Genomic DNA, 23,406 nt, shown 5'->3' with positions numbered 1-23,406 from the left:
AAATTCATTTCCTTGTATATTGCATTTTCTTGCAATTTGCTGGATTCCGGGATACTAGTTTGACCTAGCCGGACGACCTAGTTCCCTCAGTTTTCGGGTTTCGGTCAAAACTACAAACTTGTAGATCTATGTCTTGTTGCATGCGGGGCAAAATTTCAGATCATTTTGAGTTATGTAGACCAAGTTATGGTCATTTTACTATTGCTGGTCAAATTGCACCAAAATTGGTCATTTTAGGTCATTTTAGGTAAATTTTGGTTCGGCCAGTTTTTGGACCCAAACTTGTGCAAGCTTTTTGACTTGGTTATGGTCATTTCTGGGCTTTGGTGTCTTCATAAGACTTGTAGATATAGGTCTTAATTCATGGTCAAAATTTCAGGTCAATTGGACCTATTTTGAGTGAGTTATGGCCTAAACACTAACTGCTGCCCAATTGGTCAATTTTCAGGCCTCATTTGCATTTAATCCGGATTTGGTCATTTTTCAAGCTACCTTGCAAGCATAATTTTGGTATGCTTCCTTCATGAAAGTTGGCACATTTTGTGCCTAGTTTCACCTTCAATTGGTCTCATACCAATTGGAGCCACACACTTAAAGTTCTAGGCTCAAAACACAAACTTCCTTATTGCATTTCCTTCATGCACATCAAGGATCACTTTTAACACTTACCTAACTCAACATTCAAGACAATTCTGGTTGTACCATAACCTAAACATAATTCACAACATATTATAGGTCATTTTGGCAGCTTACAATTACATTCAATGTGCACCATTTAGTACAGAATTTTTCAAACTAAATTTACAACAATTCAATCACCTAACCATAACACTTTTACATGTCCAACTTCAAACCATCACACACATACCCAAACTGCAATAATAACCAACACAATTCAACATTAATATTCTATAATCCAAACATGAAATAACATCCTTATGGTTCACCAAACCAGGCTGCCATTTCAGGCATTACATTCCCCTAATTTCCAAGCATTCAAATTTCAATACACATTCACATATACTAAGTATACATCACCCAAATGATTTCCTATACACATAAACATTTAATCCATCCTTTAATCCACCATATACAAGCAAAAATAAACTGCCCTTAAGGAGTTTCCATGGCTGCAAAAAATAAGGTTCACCAATACTCAATCATTTCCTTAAATTTTCTTAGCAATTCAACTTGCCCAAAGCTCAACACAAGGATTAATGAAGGAAAATGGAAAGATTAAGCACTAACCTCAACTTGGGCTTAATTAAACTTCACTAAAACTCCTCTTTCTTACTTCCTACATGCTGCCCATGATGTGTAGAACACTTTTAATGAAGAACAATTGGAGAAATTGTGGCTTGATCATTAGGAGTGGAGCTTGCATGCAAGGTGTGGCCATGGTGGTTTTTAGGGAAGGAAATGGATTCGGCAAGGTAAAATGGGGTGATAAAGAAGATGATGCTGAGTGCTATCTGCTGTCCCAAGGCTATGATAAGGGTCCCAATATCCAAGTTAGTGGAGCACTAACTTGGATTTTAATGTTAATTATTCAAAGTTTCATAAATTGGATTTTATCCACCATTTCTTTCACTATTCTTATAATGTATCACAATTTAATTTTTCATTATATTTTCCAAGTGTAATATCATGTATTTTTAATGGAAATTTAGGTCAAAAGACAACTCGGGATGTCAAATGAGCACAATGCCCCTGTTCGGGTTGCATTCCCAATTTTTCGGTAACACCGGGTTTTGTCCGTTTTTCGATTTCTCACTTTTCTTTGTACTAATTATTTAATTTTTCTTTGATATTTCTAATGACATTTATATTTCAATAAACATTTATCTAAGTCCTAAAAATATTTTTCAGGGTTCCTCGCGGTCCAGGGCTAGTCAACGGTCCACGCCGCGACTTCCCGGTGCGGTCACCCATCGCTAGGGTTCTCGGCTCATTTAACTTGGTTACATTTCATTGCTATTATTTTTCCTTTGTTTTTCTTGTCTTTTCTCTTCTTGTATTTCATTATTCTTTGTCTCCTCATCTATATCTAAGTGTAGTTCTAGGCATCCTAGCTTTCCGGACAACACTGGTCACTGGAACTGTAGAACGCACTACTGAACATAGGGGTGTTACAATTCTCCCCCCCTTAAAATAAATTTCGTCGGAGAAATTTTACCCAATAGCCATCTTACAATAGTTATATATTTATTTTCTCCTTTCTATATGATCGTATAATCTTCTTTTTCTCAAATTTGTATAAGACTTTTAACAATCTAATACAACATTTAATTTGTTTGTATAACACCAATCTCCTCTTACTATTGTGCTATCTAATATTTCAGCTCATGTTCCTTCTTGAATGACCCTTGAGGTCATGTTAGAATGATTTATCTAGTCATTGGTCCTTTGACCATTCTAGTCAATAGTCTTCCTCACATTCGTTACATTTCTTTGTTATATCTGACCAACTGTTCAAATTTTTACTTCCCCAATTCTTTTTATCTATTAATATTCTATAACTTACTTCCTTTTGTATTAAACTATAACCTTTCGATATTCTAACTTTTGAGTTTTAACTCCCTAAGTAGGATTTTCAAACTTATTTCTAACAATTAAATTTTGTCCTGGTATAACTATACCAAAACAGCTGCCGTTGGCAACTATTCTCATCTTGGTGTACTATCGAGTAGTATGTAGCTCTACACAATAATATCAAGTCAGTACTGTAATCTGCAGCTTACAGTATAAACATCAAGAACATTGCATAGTTACTACGATACATCTCAATAGATCAAATTTTTCCTATCTTTTATCCTTTTCGAATTCACTAATATCCCGAACTTATTATGATTACAATATCCATTAACAATTACTAATAGTAACATCCTTGCCCTCATCTAGAGCAATTCTATTACTGTAACTTACTTTTACGTCGTCTTGCCTTACATTAAGTAGGCTTGCCGTTTAGCTTTATAATTTGTGGTGTGTTAGAACATACATTTTGCCAATAAATTCTTTCAAAACTAATTTCACTTATTATCACAATCCTTATCTTAAAGGACTAATCACTAATGCATCAAAATTTATTCCCCCATAAAGGAATAACAATAGAACATATAGTTCTAACACTAACATAAAAGTATGCAGACCCCAGGTCAAACAATATATATATATATATATATATATATATATATATATATATATATATATATATATATATATATATCTTAGTTACTATTTGAGAAAGTACCAACAATAATATCAAAAGTCTAAGCCTCTTCTCTCTGCCGTATAGCGTATACTCCAGCTAGAGCATCACCCTGTTCTGGCTGATTCACAGTACTCTAACTTCTAGGTGTACTACCCCTACCTCTACCTCTGCCTCTACTAACTGATGGTGAACTCTTTGGGGTAGAAACTTGGGTTGATCACTTTGGTGTAGTAAATGATCCAGAATGACATGGATTTACACAATCCCTAGCAAAATGACCAGTCTCTCCACAATTAAAACATGCTCGTACGGCTCTATACATTCTCCACTATGTGGTTTACCATAAGTTTCACAAAGTCGATCTGGCAGCGCATTCCTGGATTTCTGTTGAGTTTGCTGATCGGATCGGGGTGGTTTCTGTCTATAAGATCTATCTCTAATGGACTTCTTATTACCTCCGTTGTATCCCCCAAAGTTTTTCCTCTTTCCAGTAGGACCACTAGAACTCTGTTCTACTGACTTTCCCTCTTTTTCTATCTTCTCTGATTTCTTTTTCTTAGGAGCCGCTTCAGATTCAATTCTTTCTAATTCTAGTGCTTGAGAAATAAGTTCAGAGAAGTTGTTATGTTTGAATCTGGCCACTTGTAATATGATACTGGGCTTCAAGCCGGTTTCAAATCTCTTACATCTCTCCCTACTGTTAGAAAGTAGACTTACTGCATAATGGCTTAGGCAGGAAAATTCCCTTTCATATTCAGCCACCGATCTACTCCCCTGTTTCAGACTTAGGAACTCTTGCAGCTTTTGGTCTACATAAGCATCGGGGACATATTTTTGTCTAAATTTCCTAAGAAAGTCATTCCATGTTAGCACTGCAGGTTCTACCAGACTGTGGGGAATGGTTTTCCACCAGTCATAAGCATCTCCCTATAGTAAAGATACTGAGTATTCAAATCTGAGCTCCTCTGTGCAATGCAGTTTCTTGAATACCCTATCCATCCTCTCTAACCACTGTTATGCCTCTAGAGGATCTACTGTCCCCTTGAACTTTGTAGCCCCATATTTCATCAATTTGTCATACTGTCTAGCAGAAGACTGTGGTTGTACCACTGGTGTCTGTATTGGGACTTGAGTAGGCATATTACCAGCCATTTGTTGGAACATTGCAGCCATTTGCTGAGCGAACTGAGCAAGAAACTGTGGTACTGCGGGAGCTGCTGCTGCTGAACCACTGACATTGTGTAGGGCTGGGGCATCCGCTTGCACCTCAGCCTCTATAGATTGATCAACTGAATGATCACTCTCTTCCATAGTCAATGCGAGGATCTTAGACCTCCTAAACAAATAACACAAGGAGATTTCCTCTCGTTAGTGCATATTTATAATGTAATGTACTGTATGTATCAAACAATGATATTGAACAGTTGTACTATGAAGAAAGAATATTCAAATAACATATGAAGACAGAATTTAAAAACTAGCTCTGATACCACTAAAACATGTCACACCCTACTCCTCTGTAAGGCATAACATGATCCCGTAGTATACCTAATGAATTACCAACTTCGTCTACTGATAACCCATTAAATACACTACAAGGGATTTTAAAACTTTTCTTACTTCTTTTTTTTACAGTGGTGAGCACTAATTACAGGTGTTAAAAACTTTTTGAACTAAAGTGATAGAACTAACACATTTGAATTATTAGGAATTTCTGTAAAATTTTTGGCAAAATGCCATCTGTATTTTGGATAAAACAGTTCTTCAAAAACCTGTAAAAAGGCACTTCAATATATTTCTCAAACTTAACTCCAACAGTTAAACAACACAATATATTTCTCAACTCAAATCCACAATAATTTTTCAAAGACTGAGATTAAAGAGATACAGTACAAATTTTAAAAGTCAAAATAACTCATAATTTATTTTATAACTTCAATGTACAATTTTAATTTACAAATGCTCAAAACCAAGAACACTATATACATACAGTGAATATACATTACAATATAAAATGCAGAATATGGTATACTCAATATACCCGATGATCTCTGAGTGTAGTACTAGCAGCCTAGTCTGCTGCCCTATCAGTCTGTCTACCTGCGACAGCAATGAAAAGCTATCGCTGAGTAAAATTTACTCAGTGGTGCACAATAACAATTTGAAATGCGATATATAAATCTTTTATTGACAGTTCACAAATCAAATGATTCAAAATTCTATTTCACAATTTACAAAATTCATATAACACAAATTTGATCAAATAACTGAATAATACAGTTTTGCCAATCAATAACACCATTTGATCAAACAATTGAATAATACATTTTTGCCAATCCATAACACAATTTGATCAAATAACTGAATAATACAGTTTTGCCAATCCATAACACAATTTGATCAAATAACTGAATAATACAGTGTTGCCAATCAATAACACAATTTAGGCCATGACACAGTTTTTCCACACATGCCGTGTTGCACACCACGACAAGACACACTCACCCCAATAATCGAAATCAATGAGGGAGGAAGCTAGCTGAATAATGAGTACTCATCCACACTCACCTCAGACTGGTAAGTCAAAGAGGGAGGAACATAATTACACTTACCCCAGACTGATAGGTCAAAGAGGGAGGAATATATCACACACACCCCATAAATGGAGGAGGAAGATAGTAATAGTGTCATGCCAAGTGTGCATCAAAACAATTTCAAATCATAATATTTCATATAAACCATAAATCACATTTTATCTCAAAATTTCCGTTTGCAAAGTTGGCAACACAATAATTTTCAAATAGAATTCCCAAAGACAAAAAAATCAAATATTATTCATAACTTATTTCTCCAAATAAATTTTCTAGTAAAAGCAGTGAATATAAAAAGTATTGTGCACAGACACAATTTAAAACTATAATGTTCAAATAAAATTTTAAGTAGAAAATAAGAAATCAAAATTATTGTGCACAAACACAATTTAAAACAATAACATACAAATAATCATAATTTATTTCAATTGAAAAATTCAAAAGAAATAACTATTGTGCACAAACACAATTTAAAACAATAACATACAAATAATCATAATTTATTTCAATTAAAAAATTCAAAAGAAATAACTATTGTGCACAAACACTATTTAAAACAATAATGTACAATAGTCATAATTCATTTCAATTGAAAAATTCAAAAGAAATAGCCGTTGTGCACAAACATAATTTAAAACAATACAAATAATCATAATTTATTTCAATTGAAAAATTCAAAAGAAATAACTATTGTGCACAAACACAATTTAAAACAATAATATACAAATAATCATAATTTATTTCAATTGAAAAATTCAAAAGAAATAACTATTGTGCACAAACACAATTTAAAACAATAATGTACAATAGTCATAATTCATTTCAATTGAAAAATTCAAAAGGAATAGCCGTTGTACACAAACACAATTTAAAACAATACAAATAATAATAATTTATTCCATTTGAAAAATTCAAAAGAATTAATTATTGTGCACAAACCTTTGATATATGCCTCTTGGCTCTGACTCAGTGTTTCCTTTCCTTTCCCTGAGTCGTTGCTAAGTGAGAAATACAATTTGAAGTGTTTTAGTACTTATTTAAACAGTCTCTAAGAATAAGGTTCAATAATTAATTTATCGAATTCTATTATTTCCTCAGTTAACCTAATATGTTGACACTCGATGCAGTCTAGGTGGATTAGGTTTTAATGTTAATAATATGTCACATTCAATAGTCTTTTAGGGTTGGTACATGTTACCAAATTCATTTTCTTGTATATTGCATTTTCTTGCAATTTGCTGGATTCTGGGATACTAGTTTGACCTAGCCGGACGACCTTGTTTCCTCGATTTTCGGGTTTCGGTCAAAACTAAAAACTTGTAAATCTATGTCTTATTGCACGGGGGGCAAAATTTCAGGTCATTCTGAGTTATGTAGACCAAGTTATGGTCATTTTACTATTGCTGGTCAAATTGCACCAAAATTGGTCATTTTATGTCATTTTAGGTAAATTTTGGTTCGGCCAGTTTTTGGACCCGAATTTGTGCAAACTTTTTGACTTGGTTATGGTAATTTCTGGGCTTTGGTGTCTTCATAAGACTTGTAGATATAAGTCTTATCTATTTATGGTCAAAATTTCAGGTCAATTGGACCTGTTTTGAGTGAGTTATGGCCTAAACACTAACTGCTGCCCAATTGGTAAATTTTCACGCCTCATTTGCACTTAATCCGGATTTGGTCATTTTTCAAGCTACCTTGCAAGCAGAATTTTGGTATGCTTCCTTCATGAAAGTTGGCAAATTTTGTGCCTAGTTTCACCTCCAATTGGTCTCATACCAATTGGAGCCACACACTTAAAGTTCTAGGCTCAAAACACAAACTTCCTTATTGCATTTCCTTCATACACATCAAGGATCACTTTTAACACTTACCTAATTCACTATTCTTATAATGTATCACAATTTAATTTTTCATTATATTTTTCAAGTGTAATATCATGTATTTGTAATGGACATTTAGGTCAAAAGACAACTCAGGATATGAAATGACCACAATGCCCCTGTTCGGGTTGCATTCCCAATTTTTCGGTAACACCTGGTTTTGTCCATTTTTCGATTTCTCACTTTTCTTTGTACTAATTATTTAATTTTTCTTTGATATTTCTAATGAAATTTATATTTCAATAAACATTTATCTAAGTCCTAAAAATATTTTCCAGGGTTCCCCGTGGTCCAGAGCTAGTCAACGGTCCACGTCGCGACTTCCCGGTGCGGTCACCCATCGCTAGGGTTCTGGGCTCGTTTAACTTGGTTACATTTCATTGCTATTATTTTTCCTTTGTTTTTCTTGTCTTTCCTTTTCTTGTATTTCATTATTCTATGTCTCCTCATCCATATCTAAGTGTAGTTCTAGGCATCCTAGATGTCCGGACAACATTGGTCACTGGAATAGTAGAACGCACTACCGAACATAGGGGTGTTACACTATAGATGCGAATCCCAAGAATATAGGTTGCCTCCCCTAAGTCTTTCATGGAGAATGTATTTGACAACCATATCTTTACAGTTGTCAACTTACCTGTATCATTACCCATCAATAGTATGTCATCCACATATAAGATAAGGAAAGTGATAGCACTGTCACTAACCTTCTTATATACACATGGCTCATCCTCATTTTTGATAAAACTAAAGGATTTAATGGCTTTATCAAAACGGATGTTCCAACTCCTCGAAACTTGTTTCAACCCATAAATGGATCGCTTTAGCTTGCATACCTTAGACCCATCTTGGGATTCAAAACCCCTAGGTTGTTCCATGAAAATGTTTTCTTTAATGTATCCATTGAGAAAAGCTGTTTTGACATCCATTTTCCAAATCTCATAATCATAGTATGCAGCTATTGCTAATAGAATCCTAATTGATTTAAGCATAGCAACAGGCGAGAAAGTCTCCTCATAGTCGATTCCTTACCTTTGGCGAAACCCTTTTGCTACTAGCCTTGCCTTATAGGTCTCTACCTTTCCATCAGAACTAATTTTCTTCTTGAAAACCCATTTGTTCCTTATAGGTACAATACCTTCAGGCGGGTCAACAAGATCCCAAACTTGATTCTTATACATGGAATCAATTTCAGATTTCATAGCATCAATCCATTTTGAAGAGTCTATATCTGATATAGCTTCTTCATAGGTAAGTAGATCATCTCCATGATCTAATTCTTCATGAGTAGACAACTCTTGTTCTTCTTTATGAAGGAAACCATATCTCACTGGTGGGTGAGATACCCAGGTTGTTCTATGAGGAAAAGCTATAGATGTTTCATCAATGGGTGTAGGTTGACTAGATGGATCTATCCATTTGATCTGTTGGTTGGTCAGAATTCTTCAATTCCAACTCTATTTGCCTTCCTTTGCCACCTTATTGAACAAACTGTTGTTCAAGAAATGTGGCATCTCTACTTATCACAACCTTTTGTGAAGTAGGCAAATAAAAATAATATCCAAAACTATCTTTTGGATATCCAACAAATCGACCTTTTTCTGATCTGGTTTCCAATTTATCAGTGTTCGGCTTTTTGACATAAGCTGGACAACCCCAAATCTTAACATGCTTAAGACTTGGCTTTCTTCTATGCCATATCTCATAAGGTGTGGAAGAAACTAATTTTGATGGAATCCTATTCAGAATATACAAAGTTGATTCTAATGCAAATCCCCAAAAGGAGATTGGCATATCAGTATAGCTCATCATACTACGTACCATATACTATATGGTACGATTTCTCCTTTCAGATACACCATTTAGTTGTGGCGTTCCTGGAGGACTCAGCTGGGAAACAATGCCATGCTCTCTCAAGTATTCATCAAATTCAGTACTCAAATATTCACCTCCACGATCTGATCGAAGAGCTTTAATACTCTTTCCTGTTTGATTTTCTACTTCAGATTTAAATTCTTTGAACTTTTCAAAGGATTCATGTTTGTATTTCATCAAATACAAACACCCAAATCTTGATTTATCATCAGTAAAGGTAATAAAATAATGAAAGCCCCCTCTAGCTATTTCTTTAAATGGACCACATACATCACTATGTATTAGCTCTAAAATATTTTCAGCTCTTAGCCCTTGTCCGACAAAGGGTGATCTAGTCATTTTGCCCTGAAGGCAAGATTCACAAGTTGGAGTAGGCTCAGAGCCCAATGAGGATAGAATCCCCATTTTCTCCAGTTTTGCAATCCTATCTTCTGCAACATGACATAACCTTAAGTGCCAAATATATTTTGAACTTGAGTTGATTTTCACTATGGCATTGCATTCATTTAGATCACTCGCATTCATTTTGTGTTTGTCATTATTATCCAAATAATAAAGACCATCATTCATATAACCCGAACCAACATATTTATTTCCAAAATAAACATTGTAAACATCATCTGTGAACTGAAATTCATAGCCATTTCTAGTCAAACTAGATATAGAAATGATGTTCTTAAAAGCATCAGGTATACATAAAATTTTATCCAAACACAAAACATGTCCAAACATGTAAAAAGATTTAGATCCTATGGCTAAAGCTTCAACAGTTGAGCCATTGCCAATCCGAACTCTAACATCTTGAGAATGCAAGCTGCTACTATTTGCTAGTTCCTACATATGATTAGAAACGTGAGAACTGGCACCAGTATCTAAAACCCAAGCTGTAGATGAACTATGAGTATCATCAGAATCTAAATAACAAGATATGGACATACCTTCCAAAGGTCTATCCTTCTTGTCCTTCAGAGAAGCAAGATACTCAGGGCAGTTCCTTTTCCAGTGCCCATCCTTCTGGCAGTGGAAACACTTTCCTTTGCCTCCATCAGCTTTAGTCTTCCCTTTCTGTTTAGCTATTTTCTTAGAAGGACCAGGAATTTAAGGTTTCTTTTTCTTATTGCCCTTCTTCTTGTTGGACTTTCAAGTAGAAGAAGATGCAATCAAAGCTACCTCTTTTCCTTTATTGCTCGCCATATTCTTTTGGGCAATAACCAGCATGTTGAGTAAACTAGCTAAGGTGCATTCCTATTAAGTCATATGGAAATTTGTCACAAAATTCTTGAAAGACTCAGGAACGGACAGAAGGATCAAATCCGTCTGTAGTTGGAAATCCATGTTGAAGTCAAGATGTTCCAACTGCTCAATCAGTCGAATCATCCTGTGGACATGATCCCCAACATTCTGTCCCTCAGACATCCTTATGCGAAACAGCTGCCTAGATATCTCATACCTAGCATTCCTACTATGCTCACCATACAACTCTTGCAGGTGAAGGAGGATCTCACTCGCACTCTGCATGTTCTCATGCTGCTTCTGTAACTCATTACTCATGGAAGCAAGTATGTAACACTTAGCTCTCATATCATACTCCTTCCACTTGTCCAAAGTTTCATGTTCCTCTTGAGTGGCCTCTGGAGGTAAGGGACCAGGAACATTTGAATCTAGAACATATCTTATATGTTCAAGGTTCAGGAGAAGTTTCAAATTTCTTAGCCAATCAGAGAGATTAGGTTCTATCAACCTATTGCGATCAAGTATGCTTGCAAGGATATTGGATGGTGGTGGTTGTTCTGTGCTCATTATTATCAGAAAATTAACTGCAGAAAATAATCAGATTAATTAGTAAATATATCAAGTAATTAACCAAAATGATTATGGTCTTTTAATCAAATTAGTCCTCCCACTAACTTAGCGAATCCTACACTTCCAAAGTAAAAAACGGAAATCCTAGTTGGATGGATTTCTAGTGGGTGATTGAATTCTTATAATTCTATTGATTATCCTCAGGTACATCCATTATTGGAATTACAATAAACTATAAGTGAGCAACTCCTTGCCCATAATATCTCATGTGAGGTTCAATCCTTTACCTAGCCTCTAATGCTCAAAATCTCAGGTACATCCATTATTGACTTATCTTGCATTAGTTAAATTGATCCCATTGAGCCAGTAATTATGCAAATAATTTTAATGTCCTCAGGTACATCCAATATTGGCCACCAAACCATTTACATATTTACAACATCTCATGTTTAACAATTATTCTTAAGAAAATCTCTTAAATTAATTGCATCTTATGCAACTATTTAAAATTTCTTAAAATAATTGTCCCAGTGGAGGGCCTATGTTATAATTACTTTAATTATAGCATTTCCAACTTAATCATTTGTTTGGAAGATTTTATGGTCATCCTAATTACTATTTAGGTCTCACTTTGCACATTATCCATTTAGTATGTATATATCATATAATTGCATACATTCCCATACATCTCATGCATTCATGGATAAGCAGTAAATATGGTATGATCATGGACTTTCTAAGGGATTCAATTATGAGCCACCAAGAATTGAATCAGGGCATTCCTAGGTGCATTTCATTCATTTATTTTACAAAGAGTTGCTGAAGGAGTACATAATCAACACTTGATCTTGAATTTCTCCCACTGGTCCCACAATGCTCTTGACCTCCTTGAACTTCTTGCAATCCAATTACATAGTAATCCTTAGCACACCAAGGCGAATTTTCAAGAACTTAAATAAATGAAATTACAATCCAAAAATTATTACAAACTTAATAATACATGCCCAAAATAAATTAAAATAAATTAATTAATTTATAATCCCAAAGAAACATAAAAGAAATAAATCCAATCACATTGGTCTTTTATAGTCCATGATCATCCATCATGCATATCACTATTTAACAATTAAATAAAATATATATACTTAAAATAAATTGAATATCTCATATTCAACTTAAAAAATCTAGATTTGAATATGATTCAAATAAATTTTAAAAATTCAAATTTGAATCTCATTCAAACAAATTTAAAAATTCAGATTTGAATCACATTCAAACAACCTTAAAAATTCAGATTTGAATCACATCCAAACAATTTTTAAAAAATCAGATTTGAATCACATTCAAAAAATTTTTAAAAAATTCAGATCTGAATATTATTCAAACAACTTTAAAAAATCATATTTAAATATGATTCAAACAACTTTAAAAATTCAGATTTGAATCACATTCAAACAACTTTTAAAATTCAAATTTGAATCACATTTAAACAATTTTTAAAATTCTGATTTGAATTATAATTTAATTGTGCAATTAAAATTCTAATTAAACAATTTAATTAGACATAGGATGAGCTTTTAAATCATACAAAAATTGTAAATTAAAAAGCAAACCTTGCACCACCTTGAAGAACCTTTGTTGCCGCCACCTATGGTGGCTTCACCATGTGTGTCGCCACACATCCGTTGCAACCAGCAATGGATCAATCATCTCATGATCAAATCACACAATTAAATCATATAATCAACAATCTAAATGGCAAATATAGTGGCTCTGATACCAATTGAAGGAACGGAAGCGTGGAAAACACAAGTTTATATCATTGAATTCAAAAATTTTCACCTAGGGTCACATGCATCATGCAAGATTTATTTTTAACTATTTGATTTCAATGATAAACAACATATTAAAACTCTTTTAATATGTTTTTGGATCTGTATTTGCCATTGAAGATTTTAAAATTAATCAGATTAATTTTAAAACCCTAGATTAAATCAAGAATGTTTACACTAACCTCTTGATGCACTGCAGCGTATTTGCGCCTTTGAGATTCGTCTTCAGGACACCAAATGTTGTCCCTCTAGCTTGTCCACACCAAGAACACCTATGGCAGCCCTTGAATAGCTTCTAAAGCTTTTTCTATTAATTAGAAATTCAATTTTTGCCTTTTAAGAGATTAGAGATATAAACAGGACACTAGAAACAATTTCTAGTATTTTTAATTCAAGAGATTGATGGCTAATCTCTTTTAATTGATGAGAGATGAAGAGGAAGAGAGGGAGAGCTTCAAAATGGCGTGAAAAAGGAGTGTGGCTGCAGGTTATATTTTATTTTCTCATAACAACACTTATATAGCTAGGTTAACACATCAAACCCTTGCCACATGTCACCCTTTGATTAGCTCTAAATTTAAGTGACCCAATCACATTGTGCCAAGTGTCAAACCTATATTTAATCTTAATTTTAATCATCTTACATGATTAAAAGACATTTGGCAAGCTTATGTGTAATGCCATGTGTCACCATCTCATGGTGCCACATGTCACACTGCGAAATGACCAAAATGCCCCTGTGTCTTAATTTTGAGTTCTTAACCCCAAATAATTATTTCTCTTCTTCTAATTAATTTATATCAAATATAAATTAATTAATTAATCTCTATTAATTAATTTCTCATTAATTAAATTCATATTTAAACACTTTAAATATAAATTTAACTTATACTATACATCCAATAATCTAGATTTGATTTCAAGTCGTGCTAGGGACTTTGCAATCTAATTACAAACAAAACCTATTTAATTAATCAATTAAACTCTTTAATTAATTAATTAATTCATATTAATTAGGTGACTACTTGTGTATGTGTGTGACTTACTAGGCTTATCACTAATTGGCAATGAGACATGATATCAACTCTTAATATCATCAGAACTCTTTCTTACCATAAATGATTGCTCTAAATCATTTTATGCACCTCATAGACCATGGTTAACACTAGCATAGCATGCCATGGACACCCAATTATTAATAAGGTTTACCTTAAATGAACCTATAATCATATGTTACCATGCACTAGAATCTCTCTGTTACAAAATCCCAACTCAAGCTGGAGTCATGGTTTATGTCAAACTCCATTTGCTATGAATATTATGTTCTCTTTTAATTCTAGTTATTGATTAAAAAGATTTTCTCATCATAAACTCTTTTCTGATTAAATCTATCTGTCCTGGCCAGGAACTTGAAACATCAAGAACAATTAAATGAACATAAGATTTTATCTCTATTTACTTAGAGGAACAGATTCCATCTTGATCAACACCTACCTCCAAATATAACTAGTAGGAGCCAACACATGCCCATATACTCATACACAGTACAAGTATGAAAGCAGTATCAAACTCAAACTACCTATATACAAGATAACTGTGCTATCTCAAGTCTAAAGATTATATGCACTGATATGATTTATGACAAAACATTGACAAGAGTAAACTCCTTGTGCTTGTCATAAGTGTCACTGGTTCGGCCTACTTATCATTTATAAGTACCTATCATGTTTGCCATATGTCATGAGACTCACCATTCCATCTTATTTATATCTCATATAAATAACTTGGGAATAAACATGAATACAATCTTTCTGGATAAGTCATGTCCTTATTATGAAGTATCCTTGATTGTGAACCTATTTATGATACTTTGTGCTAGAAATAATGTCACTTATATTCTTAACAACTTAAGAATAATATTTCTAACAAAATATCAATGGACCTTTTCTATTACACATAAATATATTATGTAAACGGAAAAGTGGAAAAGCCTTTTATTAATAAAAATATGTATAAAATACATACTAAATGATATGCTTTAGGGCATACTACTAATACATAGTGCATATCTAACTTCATGCACCACTCCTTCCTGGATCTGTTTATGATTTTCTCCAAAATCTGCTTTAGTCCCCTATTTGAGATTTCTACTTGACTGCTAGTTTGAGGATGATAAGGTGTGGCTACCTTGTGAGTCACGTCAAACTTTTTCAATAGTGTTTCAAATTGTTGGTTGTAGAAGTGACTTCCTCCATCACTGATTATCGCTCGTGGTGTGCCAAATCTTGTGAAGATGTTCTTCTTAAGGAACTTTGTGACCACTCTAGCATCGTTGGTTGGTGTCGCAATTGCTTTTACCCATTTTGACACATAATCAACTCCAACCAGGATACATTTGTTTCCATGGGAAGAGGGAAATGGGCCCATGAAGTCTATTCCCCATACATCAAACAATTCTATCTCAAGTATACCATATAGTGGCATTTCATTCCTTCTTGAACTGTTACCTATTCTTTGGCATTAATCACAACCTAGCATAAAGGATCTTACATCTTTAAACAAATGTGGCTAATAAAATCCTGCTTGTAAAATCTTGGCTGCGGTTTTTGAGGTGCCGAAATGTCCCCCATATAGTGATGAATGGCAATGATGAATGATACTTTCCATATCTTCCTCTGGTATGCATCTTCTTATCAGTCCATCATTACATCTTTTGTATAATAGAGGTTCCTCCCATAAATAATATCTCACATCACGTAGGAATTTCTTCCTTCATTGATAAGTCATGTTTGAAGGCAGTACCCTACATACAAGAAAATTAACAAAGTCAGCATATCATGGAGCCTTGGAGAATGCAAGTAATTGCTTATCAGGAAATGAATAATCAATTAGTAAATCTTTGAAGTCCTCTGTGTAGTCTAATTTTAATTTGGAAAGATGGTCAGCTACTGCATTTTCGGATCCCTTTTTGTCCTTCATTTCAAGGTTAAATTCTTACAGAAGTAGAATCCATCAAATCAGCCTTAGTTTTACTTCCTTCTTGTTCATAAGGTGCCGGATTACAGCATGATCTGTGAATACAATGACTTTTGACCCAATGAGGTAAGATATGAACTTGTCCATTGCAAACACCACTGCTATGAATTCCTTCTCTATGGTGGCATAATTGATTTGCACATCATCAAGTGTCTTGCTAGCATAATAAATGGCATGCAGCTTTTTATCTTTTCTTTGCCTGAGCACTGCCCCAACTGCAAAGTCACTCGCGTTGCACATCACCTCAAATGGTAGCTCCCAATTCGGTGGCTGCATTATTGGTACTGATATCAGGGCTTCTTTGATCCTGTTAAAGGAAACAAGACAATTTTCATCAAAATCAAAGGGAACATCTTGACTTAACAAGTTAGTAAGTGGCTTAGGTATTTTGGAAAAGTCCTTGATGAATCTTCTGTAGAATCCTATATGTCCCAAAAAGCTTTGCACTGCCTTAATTGATGTTGGGGGTGACATGTTTTCAATGATCATAATTTTTGCCTTATCAACTTCAATTCCTCTTTCTAATATCAAGTGTCCCAGAACTATGCCTTCCCTTACCATGAAATGGCATTTTTCCCAATTTAGGATTAGGTTTGATTCTTCACATCTTTACAATACATTAGATAGATTAGCTAGGCAATCATTAAAAGTAGTTCCATAGATAGAAAAATCATCTATAAAAACTTCCATGATATCTTCAATATAATCAGAAAAGATAGCCATCATGCATCTTTGAAAGGTGGCGGGGGCATTATAAAGACCAAAATATTAGTAGTATGCCCTAGAGTATATCATTTACTATGTATCTTGTACATCTTTTATTAATAAAAGGCATTTTCACTTTTCCATTTACATAATATATTTATCTGTAATAGAAAAGGTCCATTGATATTTTGTTAGAAATTCTATTCTTAAGTTGTTAAGAATATGAGTGACAGTATTTCTAGTACAAAGTATCATAAATAGGTTCACAATCGAGGATACTTCACAATAAGGACATGACTTATCCAGAAAGATTGTAATCATGTTTGTTCCCAAGTTATTTATATGAGATGTAAATAAGATGGAATGATGAGTCTCATGCCATATAACAAACATGATTGTTTCGCTATTTTGCAATCACTGCAAGTGCACGTATCGCTAATTTGCAATCACTGCAAGTGCACGTATCGCTAACAAGTAATAAAGTGATAAGTAGAGTATCGTTCCCACGAGGAATTTTGTTTAGCAAGTACCAATCTACACAGAAATCTTGACTGTCTAGGCTATCAAATACTTAGGGAATGAAGTTTGTTAACTTTAAACACTAAAATGATAAACTTAAAATGAAATGATTTATTTGAAGCAATTCTAGAATTAACATTTCACACTTGAATTTTACTAGGGGTGTTATCTCATTTATTTACTGAATTGAGGATCTGTTTCCTCGATGGAAATCAGTCTAAGTTATCCTAAATCCTTTCACAAGACATCTAGGGTGTATTCTAATTAACTCGAACCCTACTTTCGTGGTGATCAAATTAATTAAAATCTTTTAAGACCTTTGACCATTTTTTAGGTTCCACAAAGGTATCAGCCTATGTCTAGGTCAGAATTCCTAGGTTCAAGATCTTGATTTTTTAATGTTAATCTTCACTTTTCAGTCCTTCAATTAACATCTACAATCATAACTAAGTAGGTATCGACACATTGCATGCATTAAGATCGCAAGAAATTAAATCAAGAAATGAATCTCAAATCCAATAAATAAAACTCAGTGTTCATCCATAATAATAATTACAAGAGCTACTCTCCCAAATCCAGAATAATAAAGCTACTCACTCATGGTGAGTTCAGCAAATATCATGATAAAAAGTAAAAAACAATAAAAATAGAGTTATGAAAAAGAAATAAAATAATAAAAATCTATCTGAGGAGATGAAACGAAGGAACCAAAGAGAGTTTGCAGCTTTGATCTTATGTAGCTTTAGCTAGAAAACTTCTTTTGGTACTGATGTAGAGCCCAACAACAGCAACCTTTAGCAGCAATCCCAATGACAGTGATCGACCTCCTTTTCTGATGTTTTCTTTTCTATTTATATTAGTTGCTCTAGGGTTAGGTCATTTTGAGTCCAAAGGACTTAAAGAGTCTCATTAGAATAAGAAAACAAGAGGGGAATTCTTGTGACACCCCTTACCTGTCTACAGTATAGCCGAGTAAGATATGTTACACAGTTTACCGGAACACCCTATTTTATTTCAATCATTTTTATCTTTCCTAATTTTTTTTCAAAGTTATGAAGTACAATTTGTGAAATATAATTCATTTAAGTCATTTATTGAAATTATAATTTATTTGAGGTTCTGCAAATTTTATAGAAAATTCGACAGAGTGCCGGCTAAAAATGGAGAAAACAGTTCTTCGGAACCTGTGAAAAACACTTCCAATAATCATTTCCAATCATTCTCAAACTCCAATAACCATCAACATGGTCACAATATTTTTCAATAATATTTTCATTTCTCATTCATTCATTTCACATAATATTCATATACAAGTCATAAATAAATACTCAATGTTTCATTCATAAACACAATTTCCACTATTTACATTAATATCAAAATACATTACAAAAGTCTTATTATACATGAGAAAATAAAAGTTTGATTACATAATACCAAAATGAAACCTAGTGTCCTACCAATGCACTAAAGACGGTGATGTGACACGGATACTATGCAGAGCTGCAGATGGTCTCACCCAGTCTGTGGTTTACTAGGCTCTTTGTCGGTCTCTCTAGAACCTACGCGTGGCAAAAGCAATGCGCTAAGCAATAATGCTTAGTGGTGCTAATAATAAAATAAAAAGAAATAACAGAAAATAAATATGCAGTGAATATATTGATGTCTCATTGCAAATAAATTTTCGATGATTATTTGTAGTCTTACTTATTTTGTACTTGTTATATTCATTATTTCATTAATTTATCCACTTTCATTTTTAGTTGCCCAAGTAAACTATATTGGATGACAGGACTGGATAAATGGGTAAAATGGCACTGGGTATCAAGTACCTCGGGCCGTCACACCTTCGGTCACATATGTGTCTCCCGGTGTGCAACAGAACAGCTAATAAGCTGTAATAACATTAGGCACAAGGCCAAGTATCAACATAATGTCAGAATGGCTAAAAGCCATGAAATCATAGAATGACATAATGCCATGTGCAGTACTGCTAACTGAACCCTATTGGCATGCCAAGCTATCCAAACCAATCTTGTTAGGTATACTAGGGCATTTCACACTTTTAGGTTTCATAATTTTTGGAATTTAAGTTTTGGTGTTACTATTCCATTCATTGGTCAACAAAAATGTTGACTTTTGCATAGGCAATAGGTACATTGGTTTTAATATTGACTTTTACTGTGGGTATGTCACACAGATCTGGCTTAGCTTGCCTAGTATCCACCACATGTGTTCGGTAAGCTTCACAGCCTTTTCTCATCAGTTTTCTTGCAACTGTGGCTAAGATGACATTGGACAAGAAATCTGTCCTTTCCCCCACAACTGTAATCTCATTACCCTCAGGAGTTTTCAAAGAAATTCTCTTCAATTTACAATTAACCATTACCTAATGACGTGGCAACCAGTCCATTCCCAAAATCATGTCAACCTCATGGAAAGGCAACTCAATCAGGTCTGTTAAGAATTCATACCCCTGAATCGTTAACGGGCAACCCTTGTATACTTTGTTCACCACTACACTGTGGCCCAAAGGATTAGTGACTAGAATGTCTTGGTCACTCTTTCCTACTAATATCCCCCTCTCTATGGGTAGGTTAATGCAGATGTATGAATGAGTGGATTCTGGATCCACCAATGCATGCACATATGTATTGTAGAGGGAGAACGTAGCCCTGATGACGTCTGGGGCATCTTGCTCCTCCTGAGCTCTCATGGCATAGGCTTTAGTAGGTGGTCTGCCCTCAGGCCTCTCTGCTGGCTCATATGCAGGCCTCTGTTATGGTCCCACTACCTCAGATTTTCTAGATTTCCTACCCCTTTGTGGTGCAGGAGCAAGTCTATCTGCTTGTGTTGGAGTAGCTGTAGCAGTTCTACGTGGACAATTCCTCAACTGATGCTCTGTTGACCCACACCTTAAGCAGGCACCAGTCACTCTCCAACACTCCCCCTTATGCCACTTCAGGCAATGTGGACATGCAGAAGATGCTGGGGCTGGTCCTCTGAACCCCATCCCTAGAGAGCTGCCCACTGATGGTGTGGACTGACCTCTCCTAGGGGTAAACTGTGGCCTGGGCCCCTGAGACTGACCCTGACCTTGTGGTTAACTTGAACTCTGTGCAAGTGGACCTTTGAACTTCTTTTCAGGTGCAGGAGATGAGCTAGACTGACCCAAGCCCCTCTTCTGCTGTCTCTCCCTTCTAGTCTGCTCACTTGTTCTTACTTTTTCAACTTTTATTGCAGCTTCCACTAACTTGGTGAAGTATGTGATTCCCAAGGCAGTGATCATTATCTTTATATTGTCATTTAGTCCCTCTTCAAATCTCTTACACCTTTCAGCTTCATTAGGGACTATCTCCCTTCCGTAGCGGCTCAATCTGACAAATTCCTTTTCATACTCGGCCACTGTGAACTGTCTCTTCCTTAGGTTAATGAATTCCCTTCTTCTCTCTTTAAGGTATACACTACCCACATATTTCTTCTTGAATTCTGAGAGGAAGAAGTCCCAAGTTATTACTTCTGGTTGCACTTCACTAGACACCGTATCGCACCATTCATATGCATCATCTTGCACCAGAGATATGGCAGCTTATAGGTTTTGCTCTGCAGTGCAGTGGAGTTGTAACACCCTCACTGTAGCAATTCCATACATTTTACTGTTCCGGTGACCAGTGTCGGTCCGGACAGCTAGAACGTCTGGAAAAATAATTAGATTAAAGTGAGGAACCATAAATAACTCAAATATTGATAAGAAAAATTTAGTAAAAATTTTAGAAATAAAATACAACCAAGTTAAATGAGCCGGTGCCCTAGCGATGGGTAACCCAGCGGGAAGTTGCGGTTTTCGCAACTAGGAGCCCTAGACCTGGGGAAAAAATTCATAAAATAATTTTTGGGACTCCAAAGAAGAGTCATTGAGGTTCCTATGGCATTAGAATGCCAAGAAAATTTTTCAATCGGTATAGACAATTTTGACTCGTTAAGCCAAACGGAGGGCATTTTGGTCATTTCGCCTTCAGAGGTGATTTTTGGCCGACTTGTCCAGTTGAGTAAATAATTATTATGACATAAAATATGAATAAACATTACTAAAAATTGAATTGAAAATGAGTAGAGAAAAGAAGAAAAGAAAATAAAGGAAAATGCTTAATTATGACATATGATGATGTCATTTAAAAGCCCCCTCCAATCACCATTTGACAAACCAATAAAAAGAGATAAAAATGACTTAAAATGCGATAAAAAAAAACAAAGGAAACCAGCAGTTTCCTTCTTCATACGGGCTGGAATAAGAAAGAAAGAGAAAGAAAGAAAGAAAGGAAGAAGGAGAAGGAGATGAACAGTAGCAGAAATAGGGGTTCAGCAGGGCAGCATCTTTCTCTTCGGTCCAGGTGAGTTTGGCTCAACATCTACTGCTAATTTTTGGATATGTTTAAGGTATGTATGTGTGGAAGTTATGGTTAAAATTTGGTGATTGTTCAATGGTTGGATTTGGAGAAATATATTGTTGAACACAGGCTGTCTATAGGTTGAATTCTGAATTTTGGCTACTGAAATTTGAGAAAAATAAATAGTTAGGATGCTTATAAAATTATGAAATTTGGTACAAATGATATTTGGGATGTTGGGGCTGCTGGGTTAAAATTTGGTGAATTTTAGACGTGTGGTTTATGAAATATAAATTGTTTTGCATGAGCTGTCTGAGTAAGACTGATTTCTGCAAAAATTCAGATTTTGAAGGGTTGAATGAATGTTTTGATATCTCATGATATAGAGATTATTAGATGCTAAAATTTTTACTGACATTGTATAGGGATGTCTTGAATATATGGTTAAAATTTGGGATTTATCTAACTATTAGATCATTATATATAAATTTGAATGCACAAACTGCCAAATTGGGTATTAATGGGTGGTTGTGGATTTAAGATTTATGATAGGAGTTTAGTCCAATTTAAGGGGAAATGCTGTTGAATTTTTATTGGATATTTAATTTAGGAAAGTGAAGTTATAATTGATTATGATTATTATGATTCTAGGAGAAATCTTGAAGAATAACAAGCTCAAGGTTGGTTTCAAAAAGGTTAGTGCATATTTATACCTAAATCCCTTTCATTCCATGTTAAGGACTTAAAGTGAACAAGAATTTGTAAATTAAATGAAAAGAATTCACGTGTATGTATACCATGAATTTCGGTAGCCCTAAGGAAGGAATGAGTTTGATTGTTTTAATGGACTTAGAGTGAATTAGAGATTATGTTTAAAGTGTGTATATATATATATATATATATATAAGGAATGAAAGAGTTAACTAAGGAAATTTGTGAAAACCTTGACTTTGAGCTAGGGTTTGGGAGTGAAAATTTGACTTTGCTTAGGAAATTGTTAAAGAACATTCTAGTGGTCAATTAGTGACCATTTGGGGTAAGTTGACCATAATTAGGAGTGAACTATTGCATGGCAAACTGAAATGGGCATGCTGCCTAGTGACAGCAGCAGGGAGGCTGTGAGTCCAGCCTGTTTGGACTGCCATATCTTTGGCTGTGTAGGTCCAATTGGTGTTTGGCCAATTGGACATGAAATTAGACTTATAATGACACATTTTTTCTGAAGAAACCATGCCCAAAAGACCAAAGCAAGTGGACCAAAAGTTGGCCCCAATCCGGGTACCCTGCAAGCCAATTCTGCAGAATGACCAAATGAACAGTAACTGTTCATTTGGTCATAACTCACTGTAGAAATGGTCAATTGACCTGAAATTTTTGCAGCAACAATTTAAGAAATAGAAAAACACTTTTCATGAAGAAACCTACTCCAAATTATGACCAGAACCTAACTCAAATGGCAGTCACAGTCACTGTTCATGGTACTGTAGATTTGGTAAATTCTGCAGAATTGAAATCCGGCCAGCTGTGGTTTTTAGACCATATCTGGAGCTACAAAACTCCAAATGGAGT

Source organism: Hevea brasiliensis, chromosome 16 (assembly GCF_030052815.1).
Source record: "Hevea brasiliensis isolate MT/VB/25A 57/8 chromosome 16, ASM3005281v1, whole genome shotgun sequence".
Lineage (NCBI taxonomy): Eukaryota > Viridiplantae > Streptophyta > Magnoliopsida > Malpighiales > Euphorbiaceae > Hevea > Hevea brasiliensis.
The sequence above is the reverse complement of the archived record's forward strand: the minus strand, read 5'-3'. Positions refer to the sequence as shown.